Raw genomic sequence first — 26,728 nt, 5'->3', positions numbered from 1 at the left:
TACCTTCGTTCGTTGCATTAATACACAATCGAGGCCTTGCTTTGAGGCATCACAATATATCACAAAATCATCATTCCCTTCAGGCAATGACAATATAGGTACCGTAGTTAACTTTTTCTTCAACAATTGAAACGCTTTTTCTTGTTCATCCTTCCATTCAAATTTCTTCCCTTTATGCATTAATGCAGTCAAGGGTTTTGCTATTTTGGAAAAATCTTGGATGAATCTTCTGTAGTAACCAGCCAGTCCTAAAAATTGGCGTATATGCTTCGGAATTTTAGGGGTTTCCCACTTTTCAACGGTCTCAATCTTTGCCGGATCCACCTGAATACCTTCTTTGTTCACCATGTGACCGAGAAATTGAACTTCTTCCAACCAAAATGCACACTTTGAAAACTTAGCGTTCAGTTTTTCTTTCCTCAACAACTCTAGCACTTTTCTCAAATGTTCTTCGTGCTCTTGATCATTCTTTGAGTAGATAAGTATGTCATCAATGAAAACAATGACAAACTTGTCGAGATATAGCCCACACACACGGTTCATGAGGTCCATGAACACAGCTGGTGCGTTAGTCAATCGAAACGGCATAACCATAAACTCGTAATGACCGTAACGCGTTCTGAAAGCAGTCTTCGAAATATCGTCCTCCTTCACCCGCATTTGATGATACCCAGAACGTAAATCAATCTTCGAATAAACTGATGAGCCTTGTAATTGATCAAATAATTCATCGATTCTCGGTAGTGGGTAACGGTTCTTGATGGTAAGTTTGTTCAACTCTCGGTAGTCGATACACAACCTGAATGTACCATCCTTCTTTTTGACAAACAAAACAGGAGCTCCCCATGGTGATGTACTTGGTCGTATGAAACCACGCTCTAGAAGTTCTTGTAATTGGCTTTGAAGTTCCTTCATTTCGCTGGGTGTGAGTCTGTATGGAGCACGAGCTATTGGTGCAGCTCCCAGTACAAGATCTATTTGAAATTCAACGGATCGGTGTGGAGGTAATCCCGGTAATTCTTTCGGAAATACATCTGGAAATTCTTTTGCGACGGGAACATCATTGATGTTCTTTTCTTCAGTTTGTACTTTCTCGATGTGTGCTAGAATAGCATAGCAACCCTTTCTTATTAGCTTTTGCGCCTTCAAATTACTAATAAGATTTAGCTTCGCGTTGCTCTTTTCTCCGTACACCATTAAGGGTTTTCCTTCTTCTCGTACAATGTGAATTGCATTTTTGTAACATACGATCTCTGCTTTCACCTCTTTCAACCAATCCATGCCGATTATCACATCAAAACTCCCTAACTCTACTGGTATCAAATCAATCTTAAACGTTTCGCTACCCAGTTTAGTTTCTCGATTCTGACATATATTATCTGCTGCAATTAATTTACCGTTTGCTAATTCTAGTATAAACTTATTATCCAAAGGCGTCAATGGACAACTTAATTTAGCACAGAAATCCTTACTCATATAGCTTCTATCCGCACCCGAATCAAATAAAACATAAGCAGATGTATTGTCAATAAGAAACGTACCCGTAACAAGCTCCGAGTCTTCCTGCGCTTCAACCGCATTAATGTTGAAGACTCTTCCTCGGCCTTGCCCATTATAATCCCCCTGATTTGGACACATATTTTTGTAATGGCCCTTCTTCCCGCATCCAAAATAGGTAATGTCGGCATTATTTGTTCCCTTAGCCATTGATTTGTAGATTTCGCACTTTGTCGCACCATGGCCCTTTCTATTACACTTAGTACACACTGCTGTACAGAGCCCAGTTGGATGGTATCCTTCACATCTCTGGCAGAATTTCTGCCTCTTGTTGTTATTGTTGGGATTGTTGTTGTTGCGGTTGTTATTGTTGTTGAAACGGTTGTTGTAGTTGTTGCTGGGGTGGTTGTTGTTGTTGCGTTTGTTGTTGCAAAAATTGGTGCGATTGTAGTTGTGATTGTTGGATTGATTATTGAAATTGTGACCCTTGTCACTGGTTTCTTCCCATTTCCTCTTGACTTGTTTCGTATTGTCTTCTTCGGTCGCCTGTTCTTTAATCCTTTACTCAATTTGATTTATAAGTTTATGATCCATTCGACTTGCCTTTTGTATGAAGGCGGGCTCGTGTGAACTTATATCCTCTTGGATCCTTTCCGGTAACCCTTTTACAAATGCGTCAATTTTCTCTTCTTCATCTTCGAACGCTCCCGGACACAATAGGCACAACTCTGTGAATCGTCGTTCGTACGTGGTAATATCAAACCCTTGTGTTCGTAACCCTCTAAGCTCTACATTGAGCTTATTGACCTCATTTCTGGGACGGTACTGCTCATTCATTAAGTGTTTGAATGCTGACCACGGTAGTGCGTAAGCAACATCTTATCCCACCTGTTCTAGACAAGTGTTCCACCATGTTAACGCAGTACCCGTGAAGGTATGCATAGCGTACTTTACTTTGTCTTCTTCAGTGCACTTACTTATGGCAAACACCGATTCAACCTTCTCAGTCCACCGTTTTAATCCGATTGGACCCTCGGTTCCATCGAATTCCAAAGGTTTACAGGCAGTGAATTCTTTGTAGGAGCATCCTACACGATTTCTTGTGGAATTAGTTCCACTGCTAGAACCAGAGTTATTGTTGTTATTTTGCATTGCAGCCTGCACTGCAGCTATGTTCGCGGCAAGGAAAGCACGAAAGTCTTCCTCGCTCATGTTCAAATTCAGACGGGTCGTCGGTGCCATTTCCTTCAAAAATAGCCCAAAAGAATTAAGTTAATCATATAGAATATTAAGAGTAGTCAATAGTATTTTGTAGCATAATATGAACTCATTTATAAAAGCTTTTTCTTCATATTAGTGTTTTATAGTTTTAATTTGGGTAGTACCTACCCGTTAAGTTCATACTTAGTAGCTAATATACCATTCAACTATTAAAATTCTATATGAAAAACTGATTATAATAATATTTCGTGTTCAAACTTTTATACAATATTTTACAAACTTACAATACCGCTATAATACATACAGCATTAAATATAGCACACAATATCTTTGATACAAAATAGTTGTGACAACAATCCTAGTTAATACTCAAGTCGTTCAGCAAAGGCAATAAAAACACGTAATTCATAAGTCCAGAAACAAGTCATGCATTCTGGTTTTACTAAGACTACTTCCCATCCTTGGTCTTGTGGAACATAACCGTTGTGGCCGTTGACACGACAGCATGTTGTAACGTCGTCAAAGGGACGAGGGTTTTGTAATGTCCAACAGCAACGCAATAATCTTAAAACCTTATTTCTCACCCCAACTACTAAATCCGTCACTTGTGGGAAGGTTTTATTTAAAATTTGTAATCCGATGTTCTTTTTCTCACTTTGGTAAGAAGCGAACATCACTAACCTGTAAGCATAACATGTGAAGACCCGTCCTAATCCATCCGGACGAAGTCCATATCGATTATAAACGATTCACAATAGTTGATTACATCGCGAGGTATTTGACCTCTATATGATACATTTTACAAACATTGCATTCAATTTTAAAAGACAACCTTTCTTTACAACGAAAATTGGCGGCATGCATATCATTTCAGAATATATCCAACTATAATTGACTTAATAATAATCTTGATGAACTCCACGACTCGAATGCAACATCTTTTGAAATATGCCATGAATGACTCCAAATAATGTTTCTAAAATGAGCAAATGCACAGCGAAAGATTTCTTTCGTACCTGAGAATAAACATGCTTTCAAGTGTCAACCAAAAGGTTGGTGAGTTCATTAGTTTAACATAAATAATTATTTTCATCATTTTAATAGACCACAAGATTTCCATATTCAGTTCTCATAAATATACGTCCCATGCATAGAGACAAAATATCATTCATATGGATTGAACACCTGGTAATCGACATTCACAATATGCATATAAGAATATCCCCATCATTCCGGGATCCTCCTTCAGACATGATATAAATTTCAAAGTACTAAAGCATCCGGTACTTTGGATGGGGCTTGTTGGGCCCGATAGATCTATCTTTAGGATTCGCGTCAATTAGGGTGTCTGTTCCCTAATTCTTAGATTACCAGACTAAATAAGGGGCATATTCAGTTTAATAATTCATCCATAGAATGTAGTTTCATTTACTCGTGTCTATTTCGTAAAACAGTTATAAAAGCAGCGCATGTATTCTCAGTCCCAAAAATATATATTGCAAAAGCATTTAAAAAGGGGATTAATGAAACTCACAGTACTGTATTTTGTAGTAAAAATACATATGACGACTATGAACAATGCAGGGTTGACCTCGGATTCACAAACCTATACCATATTTATATATATTAAAACATATAATCGTAACTGAACAACTTTATTTATTATATCTTAATTTATATATTAGATATATTTAATTTGTGTAGATATTCAAAATGATTAATATTTATATAGTTATATTAATATATCTATATTTATATACGTGATTATTTAGTGTTACATTTTAAATCGATAGTTTGTCATTTGTAAATATTTATATAAATAATCTTAATAAATTTGATATATATGGTTATATGTAGTTTTATTATAATTATAGTATATGTAATGAGTATATTTATATATAAAATATTCATCTATTTGAAAAGATAGTTTTTTTATAAAAATAATTATTTACTAACAAAAATTAATAATAACTTTATTAATAATAATAATATTGTTATTACTGATACTTATAAAAATAATAGAAATTTTATTGATAAAGATAATATTTTTAATTCCTAACACTCTTTCTAATATTCTAATATCTTCATATAAAAAAAATAATACAAATAATGTTTAGTATTATTAATAATCTTGATAATAATAATAATAATAATAACTATAATAATAACAGTTTTACAACTAATGATAATAACTTTGGTAATACTTTCTTATATATATTTAATAACCAAAATCTTAAAGTTTTATCCTAATTCAATTACACTTGCATTACAACCGTGAAATAAACGTATTAACTTTATATTCATACCCATAGTTTATATATAGTATTTATAGCCATAATCATGAATATTCACATATCGTTAATCATATATATATATATATATATATATATATATATATATATATATATATATATATATATATATATATATATATATATATATATATATATTTAATTACATCATAGTACTTTTCATATATATTTTCATACTTGAAACTATATTTATAATTATGGGGTTTGTCATCATTAAACTTTTGATCTACAAACATAGTCTTAAACTTAATCGTAATAACTAACAATAAGAATAATAATCACAATAATCATAATAATAATAATAATAATAATAATAATAATAATAATAATAATAATAATAATAATAATAATAATAATAATAATAATAATAATAATAATAATAATAATAATGATAATAAGAAAAAAAAAATTAACAAGTAGGAACTACCTCTCAATAGTTTTAAAAAAAAATAGCTGCACCCGCCCAGGCTCGAACCCGAGACCTCCTGTTCCCCAACAACACCTCTAACCGTCTGAACCAATTCCTTTTTCTGTTAGGATACCGAAACCAACTTCATTTATCCAGTTTATTTTATGTTCTATCTTCTCCATCTTCCTCACAAACTCATACAATCCCAAACCATAACCAAAATCAAGATACGAATTGTGATACCAATTAAACTTGTAACAACATAACATAACATAGGGTGTTCTTGATTAAATAAAAAAAACGCGAAAATAAATCTGAAGAACAGTTTCTGTTCGACTTGGGTTTTTTTTAAAAAAAATTTGATTTTGAATTTGATAGTGTTTTGGTTAAATATTACAACACAAATTACCCTTAAAATCTTTCATATAATCTTCCTCAATCATCAATTGGATCAGAAACATATCACTGGCTTCAAATTTCTTCAAGAACACTAAAGTTTGACTTTTTAATTTTGAGCTTTGACTCGTAAATTCTAACTCGATATCAATAATTGAGAGACGTAGCTTTGCAGAAACATTCACTATAGGATTCCTCACAAGACTGCATTCCTAGATTTTTACTTCTGTTTCGAAATCAAACTGATGGTATTTTCACTCAAGAACAGAGAACGGATTCAATTTCTATTAATTTCGTTTGATTTTTGGATAATAACAAAAATTGTAATGTGTAAGTGATGTTGTAGTTTGCTGGTGAACGATTGTAGTCGAATTTTAGAGGGAATTAATTTGCTTTTATCTCAATGGAAATCGTATAAGAAAAACCCATCAGGAAGAGTTAAAAAAAATAAATAAATAAATAAAGTGGATATGACTCACAACTGATTTTGTTGTGTTCTGTTTGGAAAACGTTTGGTACGTGTTTTAAAGACTATCACTTCAATTTAATACAGTGTTCATTGAGATATACACATAATTGGATTCTTAAAGTGATACATATGCTTTTACATAATTATTATTAATAATTAATAATTATAATTGTAATATTAATCCAAATATTAATAATAATAATAATAATAATAATAATAATAATAATAATAATATTAATAATAAATCACAAAAATAATAATTTTTAGTGAAATTGATAATAATACTATTATTATTGATAATTATAATAATACTAATTATATTAATTTTAGTAATAATAATCTTTATATATATATATATATATATATATATATATATATATATATATATATATATATATATATATATATATATCAAATTTCATATTTATATTTCTAAAATAATAATATTAATAGCTCTAGTATTAGTATTAGTATTAGTATTAGTATTAGTATTGAAAATAATAATAATATTATTATAACAACTTATATTTATAACTAAATTTAATATATTGGTATTACATTTTATTGATTATATAATATAACTATATAATATCCCTTATGTAATAACTTATAGTGAGTATTAATTTCTTATACACTCTAATCCATGTACATTGTACATATAATAATTATGTACAGAAATCATATATATATATATATATATATATATATATATATATATATATATATATATATATATATATATATATATATATAGCTTCGTTTTAGTAATAACTTAGTTATATTATTTTACTTATCTAATTCAGATGATTAAACTGCATTCTATAAATTCCAAATCATTATATGTATTTAGTTTTATATTTATATATCCATATATATATATATATATATATATATATATATATATATATATATATATATATATATATATATATATATATATATATATATATATAATATACATATTTACATACAACATATGCTCGTGAATCGTCGAGATCAGTCAAAGGTCATATGATCCTATTGAAATAGTTCAAAATTCTTGAGACTCAATATTACAGACTTTGCTTATCATGTCGAAATCATATAAAGGTTAAGTTTAAATTTGGTCAGAAATTCCCGGGTCATCACATAACATGCTTCTTTATGTTGCATGTTAGAAGCTCTTTCTAACTCAAGAAATCCTATGTTGGGATATGTTGAGTCAAAATAGGTTCTTAACCCGTAGCGTAAAATTGCATTTGGGTTCCCCGTATTTAACGCTTTAAAGAAAACACGGCGTAGTCTCCCCAATGTGATAAACCCCACCTATCAAAAGAAAGCCTTTTATAAACTAACGCATTTCTGGAAAGTCTTTCAAATATTTGACAAGTTAATTTTTCCATAATTAATTGTGCTGATGAATTCTGACCGACTCTAGACAAGATTTCATCAATCATATCCTCTGGTAGGTCTTCTAAAATATTCGGTTGTCTACCCTTAACCTCCATTTTGTGTTTTTATACTGTAAAAATAGACGAGGGTTAGATTCATAAAAGATAATTAACAAACAATACAAGCAATTTTTACATTTATCATAAAAGCACAAGCACACTATATTACATATATTACACAACATGATTACAACTCTTTAATCCGACTCACTCGTTTCTTCTTCTTCGGACTTGGTTCGTTTTGCTATTTTCCTAGGGATATATGGTGCTCCCCTAATACGAGCTGTCGTTTTCCACAATGGTTTAGAAAAACCTGGTGGTTTAGAGTTTCCCGGGTTATTGTTACAATTTAGGAAATACGGATGTTGCCGATACATATAAAGTTCATCGGGGTTGGAATCGGGTTTCTCTATTTTTATACCTTTTCCCTTATTATTTTTTTTGCTTTATTAAATTGGGTCGAGGTAATTTCTATAACATCATCGGAATCCTCATCGGGATCACCATTGACCATTATTAACTTTGGTCCGTTGGTTGACGATTTTCTTTTATTTAATCGATTTACTGTAGGTATCAATATTTCTTCCTCCGGAACCTCTTCTTCTTCCGGTTCCTCTTCTTCTGTTTCCTCCTCTTCCGGTTCCTCTTCTTCCGGTTCCTCCTCTTCCGGTTCCTCTTCGGGAATTTGTGAATCTTCCCAAAATATATTCGACTCTTCATTATTATTAGATGAGTCAATGGGATTTGTACTAGAGGTAGACATCTATCACACAATATTAAACACGTTAAGAGATTAATATATCACATAACATTTACATGTTACAATTTGTAGTTTCCAACAAAAAAATATTAAGCAATCATTTTTAAGGAAAACACGGTCGAAGTCCAGATTCACTAATGCATCCTAACAAACTCGATAAGACACACTAATGCAAACACTAATGCAAATTTTCTGGTTCTCTAAGACCAACGCTCAGATACCAACTGAAATGTCCCGTTTATATTGATTATAAACGTTCCATATTAATTGATTTCGTCGCGAGGTTTTGACCTCTATATGGGACGTTTTTCAAAGACTGCATTCATTTTTAAAACAACCATAACCTTTATTTTAGCGATATAGGTTTAAAAAGCATTACGTAGATTATCAAATAATGATAATCTAAAATATATCGTTTACACACGACCATTACATAATGGTTTACAATAAAAATATATTACATCAAAATAAGTTTCTTGAATGCAGTTTTTACACAATATCATACAAGCATGGACTTCAAATCTTGTCCTTATTTTAGTATGCAACAGCGGAAGCTCTTAATAATCACCTGAGAATAAACATGCTTAAAAAGTCAACAAATATGTTGGTGAGTTATAGGTTTAACCTATATATTATCAAATCATAATAATAGACCATAAGATTTCATTTTTACATAAATATACATCTCATATCAGGCATTTCGCAAACTGCATAGAGATAAAAATTCATTCATATGTTGAACACCTGGTAACCGACGTTAACTTAATGCATAGAATATCCCCAAAACAGAACCTCTCGTCTGTATAATAATCTCGAAGTACTAAACCATCCATAACCTGAATGGGGGTTGTTAAGCCCAATAGATCTATCTTTAGGATTCGCGTCAATTAGGGGCCATTTCCCTAATTCCTAGGCTACCAGACTTGAAGGGCGATATTCGGTTTAATAATCCAACCATAGAATGTAGTTTCGCATGTATTCTCATCCCAAAAATATTAGATTTTAAAAATGGGACTATAACTCACTTTCACAGATTTTTACTTCATCGGGAAGTAAGACTTGGCCACTGGTTGATTCACGAACCTATAACAAATATGTATATATATATCAAAGTATGTTCAAAATATATTTACAACATTTTTAATACGTTTTACTATTTTAAGTTTATTAAGTCAGCTGTCCTCGTTAGTAACCTACAACTAGTTGTCCACAGTTAGATGTACAGAAATAAATTGATATATATTATCTTGAATCAATCCACGACCCAGTGTATACACGTCTCAGGCTAGATCACAACCCAAAGTATATATATTTTTGGAATCAACTCAACCCTGTATAGCTAACTCAAACATTACTGCATATAGAGTGTCTATGGTTGTTCCAAATAATATATATACATGGGTCGATATGATATGTCAAAACATTTGCATACGTGTCTATGGTATCCCAAGATTACATAATATATTAGAATACATGTATAATACAATATAAGTTAGCTAGGATATGATTGATATAGATTTGTTACCAATTTTCACGTAGCTACAACAAGCAAAATTATCCAATCTTGTTTTACCCATAACATCTTCGTTTTAAATCCGTTTTGAGTGATTCAAGTTGCTATGGTTTCATATTGAACTTAAGTTTATGAATATAAACAGAAAAAGTATAAGTTTATAGTCATAAATACAAGTTACAATTCAATATTATAAGAGGTAGTCATTTCAGTCGAAAGAACGGCGTCTTGATGACCATTTTGAAAAACATACTTCCACTTTGAGTTTAACCATGATTTTTGGATATAGTTTCATGTTCATAAGAAAAATCAATTTTTCCAGAAGAACAACTTTTAAATCAAAGTTTATCATAGTTTTTAATTAACTAACCCAAAACAACCCGCGGTGTTACTACGACGGCGTACATCCGGTTTTACGGTGTTCTTCGTGTTTCCAGGTTTTAAATCATTAAGTTAGCATATCATATAGATATAGAATATGTGTTTAGTTGATTTTAAAAGTCAAGTTAGAAGGATTAACTTTGTTTGCGAACAAGTTTAGAATTAACTAAACTATGTTCTAGTAATTACATGTTCAAATCTTCGAATAAGAAAGTTTTATATGTATGAATCGAATGATGTTATGAACATCATTACTACCTCAAGTTTAGTAGGTAAACCTACTGGAAGTGACAAGAAATAATCTAGGTTCAAAGGATCTTGGATGGCTTGAAAGTTCTTGAAGTAGAATCATGACACGAAAACAAGTTCAAGTAAGATTATCACTCGAATTAAGATAGTTATAGTTATAGGAATTGAATCAAAGTTTATATATGAGTATTACCCTGATTTAGAATGATATCTTACTGTAAACAACAAGGATTTCTTAAGGTTGGATGATCACTTTACAAGATTGGAAGTGAAATAGTAAACTTGGAAGTATTCTTAATTTTATGAAACTATAACTTGTAGAATTTATGAAGAACACTTAGAACTTGAAGATAGAACTTAAGAGAGATCAATTAGATGAAGAAAATTGAAGAATTAAAGTATTTATAGGTGTTTTTGGTCGTTGTTATATGGATTAGATATAAAGGATATGTAATTTTGTTTTCATGTAAATAATTCAGGAATGATTTATAATATTTTTGTAATTTTGTGTAATCATTCATGCTAGTTGTCAAATGATGGTTCCTACATATTTAATGACTCACATGGGCTGCTAAGGAGCTGATGATTGAGTGTATATACCAATAGTATATACATCTAGAAGCTGTGTATTGTACGAGTACGAATACGGGTGCATACGAGTAAAATTGTTGATGAAAATGAACGAGAATGTAATTGTAAGCATTTTTGTTAAGTAGAAGTACTTTGATATGTGTCATGAAGTCTTTCAAAAGTGTATTAATACATCTTAATACACTACATGTATATACATTTTAACTGAGTCGTTAAGTCACCGTTAGTCATTACATGTAAGTGTTGTTTTAAGACCTTTAAGTTAACGATCTTGTAAAATGTAATTAATCCATTGTTATTATACTTAAATGAGATGTTAAATTATTACAATATCATGATATTATAATGTATGAATATATCTTAGTATGATATATATATATACATTAAAATGTCGTTACATATATGCCTCGTTTCGAAATTCTTAAGTTAGTAGTCTTATTTTACATATGTAGTTCATTGTTAACACACTTAATGATATACTTCATTATAATTTTATCATGTTAAACATAGTGTATAAATATCTTAATATGATTCATATGTATTTAGTAAGACGTTGTTATAACGATAATCGTTATATATATCGTTTCGAGTTTCTTAATTCAATAAACTCATTTTTATGTATATCACTCATTGTTAATATACTTAGTGAGATACTTACTTATCATAATCTCATGTTAACCATATATATATCCATATATATATATCATCATGTAGTTTTTGCAAATTTTTAACGTTCGTGAATCGCCGGTCAACTTGGGTGGTCAATTGTCTATATAAAGTACATTTCAAATAATCAAGTCTTAACAAGTTTGATTGCTTAACATGTTGGAAACATTTAATCATACAAATATAGTTTTCATTTAATATGTAACATGGAAAAGTTCGGGTCACTACAAATACTTTGTTAACAATTACGCCAAGTGTCCTTGTACATAATCCACCCCTGTTTTAATGAATCCATTGACTATTAATCCATCCCAGTGTCCGGTTAAATGAACGATTATTAGAACTTATAAATATCCCGCCCTTCGTGTCCGATTGAGTGTATGTGGTTATTTATAATTACCTCAAATTGTAAATCTCTATATTAAATTAACGAATTATCATTCAATTAAACAAATATAAAGCCCATTAATAGCCCATAGTCTAATTTCCATAAGTGTCGGTCTTTTGTCCAAACCCCAATTATGGTACAAAGCCCAATTACCCCATCTTAATATTTAGTCCAACATCATGATTACTTCGGCTTAAATAAACATAATAATAATTTAGCTACGAGAAATTAAATTAAAAAGGTTGAACATAACTTACAATGAGTATTAATAGCGTAGCGTTACACGGACAGAGTTTCGACTTACAAACTTAAAACATTCGCTAACATAACCTTATTATTATTAAACTTTAATATTAAAATTATAATTAAAATATAAATATAAATATATATTTAAGAGAGTGAGAGATAGATAATATATTGTGTGTATATTTCGTCCGAAAAACGCTTCAATTTATAGATGTGTTCAGCAACAGTACTCCATGCAATCGCATGGAGTTTCTTCTTCATAGCCATGCGATCGCATGGCCGCCTTCCACTGGTCACATGTGATTCCAAAACGTGGGCTGCTCGTATTATTTAATATATATTATATAATATATATAATTTTATATAATTATATATATATATTATATTATATTCTTGTGCATTGTTGACTTGTAATTTTAGGCCGGTTGCGTCACGCATTAATAGTTGGTTCATGTCCCGGTTTCAAATTTTCGAACGTCCTTTCGTACGATTTAATATCTTGTAATTTGCGTTTCGCGGCTCGTACTCTTGTAAGTTTTAGACGTTTCTTATCAATAAATTGAACCACTTGGATTGTACTTTATACTTTTTAGCGTTTTTGTCATTTGCGTCTTCAATTCGTCGAATCTGTCTTTTGTCTTCACCTTTTAATATTTAAACGAATATCACTTGTAAATAGAACAATTGTAACTAAAAGCTTGTCTTTCTTGAAGAATAATGCTATGAAATATATGTTCGTTTTTAGCATTATCAAGTATCATCATCATTCGTTTCATCATCATCATCATCATCATCTTCAACATCAACAGCCTTATTGCTCTCATCATTATCACCACCAGTAGTGGCTTCATTATCTTCTTCTTGAAGAACCATTCCTATGAAGTACAGAGGTAAATGAGCATACAAAATAAAATTAAAACATATTGTGAGCATTATTTAAAAAGCATAAGTGTGAAACATACTTCTCTTCTTTGGCTTCTCAGTAGTTTCAGTCACTGGGCGCTTCCCTGCACGTTTTGAGCGCTTGCCAGATTTCTTTACGCTAGGCGGTTGGGGAGTGGTTTCAATAATCTCAACATCAGATGATGGCTGACCAGCATTGCCATCCCCACCCTCCGCATGCCGCTCTAGGCTCTTCAATTGTTGCTCAAACTCGGCATCCTTTGCCTTATCAGCCTCAATCTCAGCGGGAGTCTTCGGTCATTCAGATACAACAAGAGGGTCCAAGTTAGCTTTCTTGAAAGTCCTATAAACCTGCATTTCTTCTTCTGCAACAGATGAAAACACACACAAGCAGAAAAAGCATATAAGGATACATATAATTCATGTTAACATAATTTAAGCATAGAATATTCATAAAGGTGCCTACCACGGCCTTTCTAGTGCAACACTGGCATATGTCCAGTACGCCTGTTGTCACTCATATTGCAGAGGACTAAAATGGCTTCATGGTCAGCATATGACTTTTGTTGAAGTTTCAGACTTTTCCAATCTTCAATCGTTGCCTTTTCCTCATCAGACAGAAAAATGGACTTGCTCACCCCTATCTTTATTTTCCTTCACTTGCGAACATTTTCCCAAGCATCTTGAATAACCATTTCATTGATAAAAAAGTACGGCTCTTTCCAGTTTTTTAGAGAAGTTTCCTTCTCACCAGTAAATGCCTTATTTGGTTTACAGTCAAACGTGTACCAACATTTACTCACTAATCGAGTCCTAAATAAATCATGGAAAATATTTACACTTGGTACTTCCTCTACAGCGTTACAATACATCTAAAAAAGAATGATTTTTTGCAACCCAAGAGGGTAAATTTGACTTAGCCCTATCCCATAGTGGGCATGAATTTTTTGTAGAAATACGGAAAGAGGAATACGAAAATTTCCTACAGTTAGTTGGAGTTTGTACAGGGTGATCATCTTAGGAGGTTTATTTGCTCTATCAGTAGGTGAAGGGACCATGGGGTTCAACAATCTAAGACTCCTATGATCTATACACAATTGGTCTATCTCTGCTTCGGATATACTAGAAGGAATAGTACTTAAGTCGCGCGTATCTTTCTGTAAAGAAGTGCTGCTGGATTCGGCCATGGTAGCAATAAAAACAAAACAATAGACACAGAGGGGAAGGAAAATCAAGAACTGACCTTGAGCAAATTAATCGATATGAACCCTAGAAATCAATTGCAGATATTCTTCAAAGAAAATGATTAGTTTTGGAAAAGAGAAAATGAAATGGAAACTGATTATTTATATTCAAATTGGAAGACGATGAAAGGGTATGATTATGCCACGTGTATGAACCAGATTAATTGGGAAAAAAATTTAAATTTCGAAAATAAATCAAAAAAGGTTTTGGGGGCAAATTCATAATTGGAAGAGTGACATCATCACATAAAAACAGACGGCTACAGCAGTTTTATGTCTTCGAGGAAAAAGATATCTTTTATTTTTAGTTTAATGACTTTATTATTTACAAAAATAAAGACATTAAACTAGGGGGATGTAACAACCCAAACCAAACCATGAACAACCCGTGTAAAAATACAAAACAAAAAAAAAAATTGCTCGTTCAGCAAATGGCGCGGCGCGCCAAACTGGTCTGTCCCAAAAAGTTTGGAATGCGAAAAAGATCGACTAGTTCCCGACATTTTTAGACGAAACGCTTTTAACCACACATTCAAATATGTAAAACTACCACGATTCAAACATAAAAATGATGTTTTACAAGCGGGGCCCACACGACCCAAAATACAAGTTTAATACAATTTATGAGTTTCGACCACCAAAAAGTTTAAGTACCAAACTACACTATGAGCATGGCGTTTGGGATTAAACTACCCACGTCTTGGTCGAACTCCCAAAAGTCAACACATCCAAAAGCGTCCCCTACAATAAACCGGGATCTCTAGTCCAAGGTAATGCCCTTACCCTTGTCCACAACCGAACCTATAAAAATAGTAAACAACGAGAGGGTAAGCAAAGCTTAGTGAATGCAATAATTATACGAATAAATATATAATTATACCTACTTGCAAACACTTACACAAACCGCAAACATGCTAGCAAACACAATTAGCTTATCGTCACAATAACAAGCTATAAATCTCCAATACCGAAAGCTAGCATAACAACCGCATATAAATATAACTCGAATAATATAATATGCTTACAACACAAATAACCATGGTTAACCAATAGTACAAGGGAACGACGCTCGCGAAAACGCCATCGGTGTTCACAACATCCGTTAGGGCACTTAACACCTCGCACCACTAACCCCTAGGGTGGCACCTTAACACATCGGCACATCACCCCGAGTGGCATCTTAACACCTCGATGCATCACTCATTAATTTACGGAGTGGTGTCTTAACACCTCGACACTACACTCCTAGGTGGCATCTTAACACCTCGATGCTACACCCGAGTGGCATCTTAACACCTCAATTCTACACTCTTCACGTGAAACATGGTGTCTTAGCACCTCGACACTACCCGTTTCACGCTACAACAAATAGATACATTATATACATACGCATATAATTATTCCACTCACCTCAAAGTCTTGTGAAAAGATACCCGAGCTTGCAAGACCTCAAAGTAACGTACCTAACATATTATACACATCATCAAACACAAACTCAAGTCGGTCAACCAAACCCTTTCACCTTTCTAAGCCATTTTGACCCAAGGTGCAATTTCAACCCATTTGCACCCTTAACCCTAATTTGGGTCAACACACACCAAAACCCTAATCATTCGTCAAGATGGGTTTAAAACACATTTAGGTCACAAGGCTAACTCGTTTTCATACTTGCTAGGCCACTTAGGTCATTAAAGACTCATTTGACCCATTTCAAGGTCAACACACCCATTTGGGTCATCCATACCCAATAACACCTATTTACATATTATTAAAGTGTTCTAGCAACTAACTAACCAAATTTAAGACTCAAAAGTCTAATTAACACATTCAAACCCTAGGTTAGTCATCAATGAGTCTTCATAACCCATAATCACCTAAAATACTAACAAAATGGGTCTTTGGTTCATCACTAGCCCAAAACCTAACCCTTAAAGCAATTAAAGTAAGAAATTGAAATAACCCGTCCTAATCCATCAGGACAGAGTCTACATCGATTATGAACGATTCACAATAGTTGATTACATCGCGAGGTATTTGACCTCTATATGATAAAATTTACAAACATTGCATTCGTTTTTAAAAGACATACTTTCATTACATCGAAAGTTGACGGCATGCAAACCATTTCATAATATATCCATCTATAATTGACTTAATAATAATCTTGATGAACTCGACAACTCGAGTGTAACGTCTTTTGAAATATATTATGAATGACTCCAAGTAATGTCTCTAATATGAGCAAATGCACAGCGGAAGGTTTCTTTCATACCTGAGAATAAACATGCTTTAAAGTGTCAACCAAAAGGTTGGTGAGTTCATTAGTTTAACATAAGTAATCATTTTATAATTTTAATAGACCACAAGATTTCATATTTCCATTTCTCATAAACATACGTCCCCTGTATAGAGACAAAAATATCATTCATATGGATTGAACACCTGGTAACCGACATTCACAAGATGCATATAAGAATATCCCCATCATTCCGGGATCCTCCTTCGGACATGATATAAATTTCGAAGTACTAAAGCATCCGGTACTTTGGATGGGGCTTGTTGGGCCCGATAGATCTATCTTTAGAATTCGCGTCAATTAGGGTGTCTGTTTCCTAATTCTTAGATTACCAGACTTAATAAAAAAGGGCATATTTGATTAGATAATCCAACCATAGAATGTAGTTTCAATTACTTGTGTCTATTCCGTAAAGCATTTATAAAAGCAGCGCATGTATTCTCCGTTCCAAAAATATATATTGCAAAATCATTTAAAAAGGGATTAATGAAACTCACGCATATAAATATTGCAAAACAGTTATTAAAACATTGCATGTATTCTCAGCCCAAAAATGTAATGAGCAAAAGGGAGCAAATGAAACTTACACATATAAATATTGTAAAACATTTATTAAAGCATTTGCATGTATTCTCAGCTCAAAAATGTAAAGAGTAAAAAGGGCAAATGAAACTCACGCATATAAATATTGTAAAATAATTAATAAAGCATTTGCATGTATTCTCCGGCCAAAAAATGTAAAGAGTAAAAAGGGAGCAAATGAAACTCACACATATAAATATTGTAAAATAGTTAATAAAGCATTTGCATGTATTCTCAGCCCAAAAACGTAAAGAGTAAAAGGGAGCAAATGAAACTCACCTAATGTATTTTGTAGTAAAAATACATAGAACGACATTGAACATGTATAGGGTCGGCCTCGGATTCACGAACCTATATTATTCATATATATATATATATATATATATATATATATATATATATATATATATATATATATATATATATATATATATATATATATATATATATTAAAACATATAATCTAATTCGAATAAATTTATATATTATATCTTAAATTAGATAACTTATATATTTAAATTGTATATATTTAATATAATTAAGGTTTTATAGTTTATATATATATATATGATTAATATTATACCAAGAATCAACAATTTGCTATATGTAAATATTTATATAAATAATATTAATATATATAATTTGATGTGTTGAGGTAGTTGTAAATAACATACTCTTATATAGAAAATATTTATTTGTTATAATAATATTGTTAATATGAAAGTAATGATGATGATAATGATAGTATTAATAATAATATCTATACTAATAATAACCAAAATGATAATTTTATGAATTTTGATTAAAAATGATAATAATGTTAATATTAATACTAATAATTATAATATTTATAACAATAATGATTTTTCTAATAATAATAATAATGGTACTAATAACAATACTTATATATTAATAATAGTACTTAATACTTACTAATACAATACTTAATAGTTAGTACATAATAATAATAATAATAATAATAATAATAATAATAATAATAATAATAATAATAATAATAATAATAATAATAATAATAATAATAATAATAATAATAATAATAATAATAATAATAATAATAATAATAATAATAATAATAATAATAATAATAAGAATAAGAGTAATAACAATACTACCTCACAAGAAAAATGCTCCAAAAAGGAAAATAATTATCTTTGCTCGAGCTCGAACCCAAGACCTCTCGTTTCCCCTACATGCACCCAAACCATCACTCTAGCCAATTCATTTCTGTTTTAATCCTAGATTAAATTTATATAAGCTATACGCCAGTCTTGTTCTTCATACATGGCATCATCATTCTTCATTATATATTTTATGATCATAACATCAACATCGATAATCTAGGATTACCACCATCATACTTAATCATTTATGCATCGTCTTCAACATAACATCATCATTATCATGATCCGTATTACTAATATTACATTTATCATCATCTTAATCTTAATAATCACTTCATAATCATAATATCATCACTGTCCTTGCTGCAGCCCATTAGGAGTTGGGTTACGGCCCAAGGAAAAACCGAAGCCCAATCAATGAGAAAAGGAATCACGGCTTAAAAAAAATACGCTGGTCCATCGTGAATCTAAACAACTCTCGGTCCAACAACTTGTCAAGTGATAAGTTATTTAGGATAGGTTCTTGTATAAGTTGGTTTAGCATGCAGATAGAAAAAAAAAATGGTGTTCGTAAGGTACCAACAAATAAAAGCAAATACTAGTAATATATTACAAGCTTTTGAGTGGGGTTGTTTGATTATGGTGTCGGTAATCCAGCAAAAAGAGAAAGGAACGCACAAGTCTACCAAATCATTTGAATAATATTCATTAGATTAAACCCCACTTTACTATATAATTGACCCATTATGAAGAGAAATTTCGGTGCTCATTTGTATCCACAAAGCAAAAGTTGTAAACCAACATGGCCACTTGATATCTAGTTGGTCTGCCACAATTCCCACTTTGTCCCACTTGCTCCTTTGATTGCTATATAAATTTATACCCTATATTCAAGTTGCTAAACCAATAAAACTGTAAACCTATGATTATTCTTTCGATAGCTTGTTCAATCCGAAGAAAACGTTACAGCAGGAGGATGTAGTTATTACTTTCGAGGATTTTTGGGGTTCACAACTCAATCAACAAAAATAATAAGAATAAGAGAGATATACGGAGAGTTATATGGGTAGAGAAAGAAAAGAGAGAAGTGAGAGAGAAGAAGAGAGAGAGAGAGTGGCAAGAAGATTTATGGTGGTGGTGGCGATTGTAGTTGGAATACAACAAGAAGGTGGTGGTCATAAGTGGTGGATGATGAGAGTCATCGAGCAACAAAACCGGGTTGGTGTGTTCAATTGTGATCGTGATCGAGTAAAAAGAATGATTTGGGTTTTGGTTACATCTCGAATAGAAATCCGAGTACACAAAAGTATTAGTTTGATGATTTTATTGAAGGTTGTTTCGAACAAGGAGTGAGGGTGGAAGTCGATGTGGTGGTTTAGACGATGGTATTGATGAATCTAGATGATGATTTGTGGTGAAGTATGGTTGTTCTCGGGTGTTGATGGTTTATGGTTCTCATTGTTGTTTCAATAAGAAGACAGAGATAGATAGTTGAGAGATCATTGATATACTCCATATAGATATGTATAATAATGGATAGAATATAGATAATGAATGTAATTGTGATTGAAACATGTAACAATAATAATAATAATAATAATAATAATAATAATAATAATAATAATAATAATAATTATAATAATAATAATAATAATAATAATAATAATAATAATAATAATAATAATAATAATAATAATAATAATAATAATAATAATAATAATAATAATAATAAGAATAAGAATAAGAATAAGAATAAGAGTAATAACAATACTACCTCACAAGAAAAATGCTCCAAAAAGGAAAATAATTATCTTTGCTCGAGCTCGAACCCAAGACCTCTCGTTTCCCCTACATGCAACCAAACCATCACTCTAGCCAATTCATTTCTGTTTTAATCCTAGATTAAATTTATATAAGCTATACGCCAGTCTTGTTCTTCATACATGGCATCATCATTCTTCATTATATATTTTATGATCATAACATCAACATCGATAATCTAGGATTACCACCATCATACTTAATCATTTATGCATCGTCTTCAACATAACATCATCATTATCATGATCCGTATTACTAATATTACATTTATCATCATCTTAATCTTAATAATCACTTCATCATCATAATATCATCACTGTCCTTGCTGCAGCCCATTAGGAGTTGGGTTACGGCCCAAGGAAAAACCGAAGCCCAATCAATGAGAAAAGGAATCACGGCTTAAAAAAAATACGCTGGTCCATCGTGAATCTAAACAACTCTCGGTCCAACAACTTGTCAAGTGATAAGTTATTTAGGATAGGTTCTTGTATAAGTTGGTTTAGCATGAGGATAGAAAAAAAAATGCGGTTCGTAAGGTACCAACAAATAAAAGCAAATACTAGTAATATATTACAAGCTTTTGAGTGGGGTTGTTTGATTATGGTGTCGGTAATCCAGCAAAAAGAGAAAGGAACGCACAAGTCTACCAAATCATTTGAATAATATTCATTAGATTAAACCCCACTTTACTATATAATTGACCCATTATGAAGAGAAATTTCGGTGCTCATTTGTATCCACAAAGCAAAAGTTGTAAACCAACATGGCCACTTGATATCTAGTTGGTCTGCCACAATTCCCACTTTGTCCCACTTGCTCCTTTGATTGTTATATAAATTTATACCCTATATTCAAGTTGCTAAACCAATAAAACTGTAAACCTATGATTATTCTTTCGATAGCTTGTTCAATCCAAAGAAAACGTTACAGCAGGAGGATGTAGTTATTACTTTCGAGGATTTTTGGGGTTTATGACTCAATCAACAAAAATAATAAGAATAAGAGAGATATACGGAGAGGGATATGGGTAGAGAAAGAAAAGAGAGAAGTGAGAGAGAAGAAGAGAGAGAGAGAGTGGCAAGAAGATTTATGGTGGTGGTGGTGATTGTAGTTGGAATACAACAAGAAGGTGGTGGTCATAAGTGGTGGATGATGAGAGTCATCGAGCAACAAAACCGGGTTGGTGTGTTCAATTGTGATCGTGATCGAGCAAAAAGAATGGTTTGGGTTTTGGTTACATCTCGAATAGAAATCCGAGTACACAAAAGTATTAGGTTGATGATTTTATTGAAGGTTGTTTCGAACAAGGAGTGAGGGTGGAAGTCGATGTGGTGGTTTAGACGATGGTATTGATGAATCTAGATGATGATTTGTGGTGAAGTATGGTTGTTCTCGGGTGTTGATGGTTTATGGTTCTCATTGTTGTTTCAATAAGAAGACAGGGATAGATAGTTGAGAGATCATTGATATACTCCATATAGATATGTATAATAATGGATAGAATATAGATAATGAATGTAATTGTGATTGAAATATGTAACAGAAAGGAAATAAATACAAAACTGGTAGGGTTATTACAGTCGACAGAATTCAACCATGAACAGAAGGAATAAAGAAAATTAAGAGATCTGAGTGTTGATTGCTAACTGATTTCGTACACTTTTGATATGGGTATCTAACAAGAAACAAAATTTAGAAAAGTTGAAAGTGATAGTTGAATGGATTGGAATCCATTTGTAGGTTCTTATATGTATAAATAATATTAGTAATTAATAAATATAAATAATTCTTTTAATATTATTAACAATTAACAATACTAAAAACTAATAATAATACTAATTTTTAATATCAAGTATATTGAATATTGTTAATGATAGGGATAATAAGTTGTATAACAATAATCATAATAATTTGATGATTTTAGTAGTAGTGATTATATTAATAATGTTATTAATAATAATCATTTTAATAATTAAATTCATAATTTTTCTACTACTATATATATATATATATATATATATATATATATATATAATTATGTTTTAAGTATCAAATAGACAATTATATTTATTATATATTGAAACCAATAGACTCGGAGTACATCATTCAATATGTTGACAAATATTTATATTCGAAATCATGTATATTCTATATACTCTATATATTTACAATAACTAGTTTTAGTTAATTCAATTTATCTTAGATCAGATAATAGTCCTTTAATATCTATAATTTATAATAATATAATTATTTACATATTTAATTATATATGCATTTCTGTTTACAATTCAAATGTTCGTGAATCGTCGGGCATAGCCAAAGGGTAATTGATTACATGAATATAGATTTCAAACTTTTCGAGACTCAACATTACAGATTTTTGCTTATCGTATAGAAATCATATAAATATTAAGTTTAAATTTAGTCGGAAATTCCCGGGTCATCACAGTACCTACCCGTTAAAGAAATTTAGTCCCGAAATTTGAGTGAGGTGGTCATGGTTAACAATAAAAATGTTTTCATGACGAATATGAGTTGATAAATAGAGTTTTATCATTATTGAATAATAATGATAAAATGATTCTATTATTCTAAGAAGACGAGTGAAGCTATCGCAAAAGAGTGAAATAGGAAAGTAAAGATTCATCTTAACTTTTGACAGAATCAGGGTTGAATTCCGAAATTCAAGGGATTTAAAGAAAATCTTCGAAATCTAAAAGATTTTATTCTTCGGCGAATAAGGAAATTAAGATCTCTATAACTAATGCGGAAATCTGCCTTGATTTCTTTGTCTGGTATTTTCATTATAAATGAAATTCTTCCTTCCCATTACTTTCACCATTCCTATACTTTCTTTCTCTATTCCTACTTCTAAAATATTGGGGAAATGCTCCATCCAGTTCTGATTCTTGATATTTTCCTATCTATGTATCTGTCATCCTTCTTTTCAATCTTCCACCAGAAAATCTGTTTAATTCTACTATTGCCTTGGAGGGATACTACTCTTAATTATACCGTGTCTTTATATTGCTAATCGTATTAATATCCACGGTTTGTAACTTCTGTTTTGTTATTGGGTTTTATATCTTCCCTTATATTTCAATGTCCCTGCTTCTGTCTCCTATAATTATTGTCATCCACAGTTAATGCGCTCTCTTATTTGCTGCAATATATACCCCCTTTCTATTTCGGAGCTTCATGCTTTGGTTTACTTTTCGCAAGTAACGGTCAGAATTCATAGGTATGGAGTTTCGAATTATCATAATATACAAGGTAGAAATGAAAGATAGTAGCATGATTTGTTTTGTCAAATTACCTGTATCACTGAGAATAGAACTATCAAGAATATATTTTCTTGATATGTTCAGAAGTTAAGCAGAATGAAAGAGTTATGTAACATGGCACATGATGATGTTATAATCTGTGAATCATCATGTTCCATTTAGAAACTCAGCATGACTTACTGTAATATAATCACGTTGATTAATAGTCATTATATTATACTAACTCATGCATCAGTTCCCAACATTACTTCAATAACATTCATATTTTAAGCTTGAAAGTTTACAGAATATAGAAACTAACAGTTTCTATATGATGTAACACTGATATCAGGAAGAGATTAATGATTTCAGATAAAAAAATAGTTATGAAAATATCTTCAGAAATATGGAGGATATTTATAATGAAAGATACGATGATATCTTGGAATTTCTAATATAGATGGATGATGAAGGATATTTATCCGTAAGGGTTTAGATTCGGAAGCAAGGTATTTGCTAAAGATTTCATCAGAAACAGAATCATTTGGATTATTTGAAGTCAAACTTATTCTTTGTGATTTGTCCACAGCTTCCTTCATAGTTTCGCATAATCCGCTTTTCGACACTAATTTTCTATTGTGTATTTCCAATATAATGATACACAGGAAGCACGAAGAGGTATATAATTTCAGATGAGAATATTTATGAAAATATCCTCAGAAATATCGAAGATATTGATGATGATATTTTGGAATTTCTAAGTTCGATGGTTGATGAAGAAAGATTTTCTGTAAGATTTTAGCATGACTTCGGAGCAAGATATTCTCTAAAGATTTCAACGGATCCAGAATTATCTGGATTCTTTGAATATAGGGTATGGTCCTTGTATTTGTCCTTAGTCTCCTTCATGGTTAACTCTATCCGTTTCCCAGTTCCAACATTTCTGAGCTTTTCCAACATATTATTCTTTATCATCAAACTTCCGATGACTAAGGTCGTTTATGATTGTCTACAGTTTCTGCTGTTTCATTCAGTTTTTTTTTTTTTTACATTCAGAGTATCAATTCGTAAACTAAGTGCCTTTTCAAAATTTCGGAATTGAAGATCGTAATTCTAGGAGATAATTGTTATATGTATACATATAACTATTGATGTAGAAATGCTACGAGATTCTAAATACTGATTGCTGATTCCCGGTAATTGATATGGCAATTATTGTTACAGGGTATATATGAATACAAGATGGGGTTTCAATGAATATAATGATTTTTCGGAAAGTCCAAATTCATTGAAGTTGCTGGTAATTTTACTACTAGTGTGGTGAAATATAAACGGTTCTCCAGCAACGATGACGACAAGCAAACTTATATATCGCGGTTATAATAAGGCTGATTCGAATAGAAGTTGAAGTTGATTTGTTGAAGCTGTGATAAAATTGGCTAATTTGAAAAAGAGTTGCAATGTTATTTTCGGTAATAACAATGCCAAAGGAGCTAACACAGACACGTGTTAAACGTTTACTCAAGTTCCGAATGTTTTCAGGTGCGTAACTATATGCATCGATCTTTTCTTCAGTAGATGAAGTGCGATTGGTTCATCCTCTAGATTGAGGTGTTTTCAAGAATCATGAAAGGTTTGAAGGCAGATTGTAATCGTCAAGATACAATGAGATTTAAGATGAAATCAAGTGGCAAACTTGAAGAGATGTTTAGTTTCATATGTTATAATCAATATTTTAATCCATTTTAATTGTCCAATGTTGGTAGTCTACAATTGGTAGTCCAATAGTCCAATAGTTTAACCAAGACTAGAATATTATAAGTATATAGTCATATAGGAACAATTAGCTAGGAACAGTCACCTAGGATTTTGTTAGCGTGGATTCTTAACAAAATTCCTCATAGTTAATTTGTTTGTTTCTAACAAATTTTATTTTGTCAAATGTTTTCTTCATTATGCCACTTGTTGGATTCTAATAAATCAAAATCCAAATATGAAATTGGATGAATATGGTTATTCTGTGGTAAACGGATTTGTATATCGGTGGATGTAAGTAGGATAGTAAACGACTGTTGAATCATCTTCGAAGAACGTACTTTGTAACTTATTAATGTGAAATCTGAATATTCCTTGGGTATTACCTACCCGTTAAAATATTTTCACCATTAACAGTTTGTACGAAAGAATTTTTAATTACAATCCTTATGAAAATATACTTACATATATATTTTCTTCTGATATAATCATAGATTCAATGAGTTAATATAATATTAATCTCATTTGATTTACCGTTATAACTAGAATATATAATCTCTAAAACATTAGAGATTACATAATCGCCATGAAGAACGAAGATAATTGATGTAGAATGATAGGTAGAACGATGATTGTACTTGAGGTACTGAATGGGATGTTGAGGCATGGATTGTTGATGGTACTGGTGTTGTTACTGATGGTACTGTTGGTGCTGGTGATGTTGCTGAAGCTGGTACATTTTGCACCATATTTTTCAAAGCTACAACTCGGGCCCGAAACTCGTTGGCTTCTGCTATTACTCCGGGATGATTGTCGGTCGGAACGAGCGGATGAATAAAATTTAGAATTTTATATAGATTATAATCGTGGTGAAATATTCGAAAAATGAGGGTGAAAATGGTATTACGAATAGGCTCGTCGGTAAGTGCTTCAGGTTCTTTACCAAGAGGGAAATTCGATTGGTGAAAAGGATCGCCTCCTTCGTGTCTCCATTGATTGAGTCAATTATGAACTCATCAGATGAATTGGGGATGGCTGATTGGTTGATTCATTCTGGTGACGCTGCTTCCGGAGTTTAGGTGAATATCCATGTCGGAATAGTTGTCGGAATAACTATCGAAATAGCTATCGAAATCTAAGGGACTCGAACTGGTTGCAGGATTCATCTCGTATGATCAGATGAAGAATTTTTGA

Source organism: Rutidosis leptorrhynchoides, chromosome 7 (genome assembly GCF_046630445.1).
Source record: "Rutidosis leptorrhynchoides isolate AG116_Rl617_1_P2 chromosome 7, CSIRO_AGI_Rlap_v1, whole genome shotgun sequence".
NCBI lineage: Eukaryota > Viridiplantae > Streptophyta > Magnoliopsida > Asterales > Asteraceae > Rutidosis > Rutidosis leptorrhynchoides.
The sequence above is the reverse complement of the archived record's forward strand: the minus strand, read 5'-3'. Positions refer to the sequence as shown.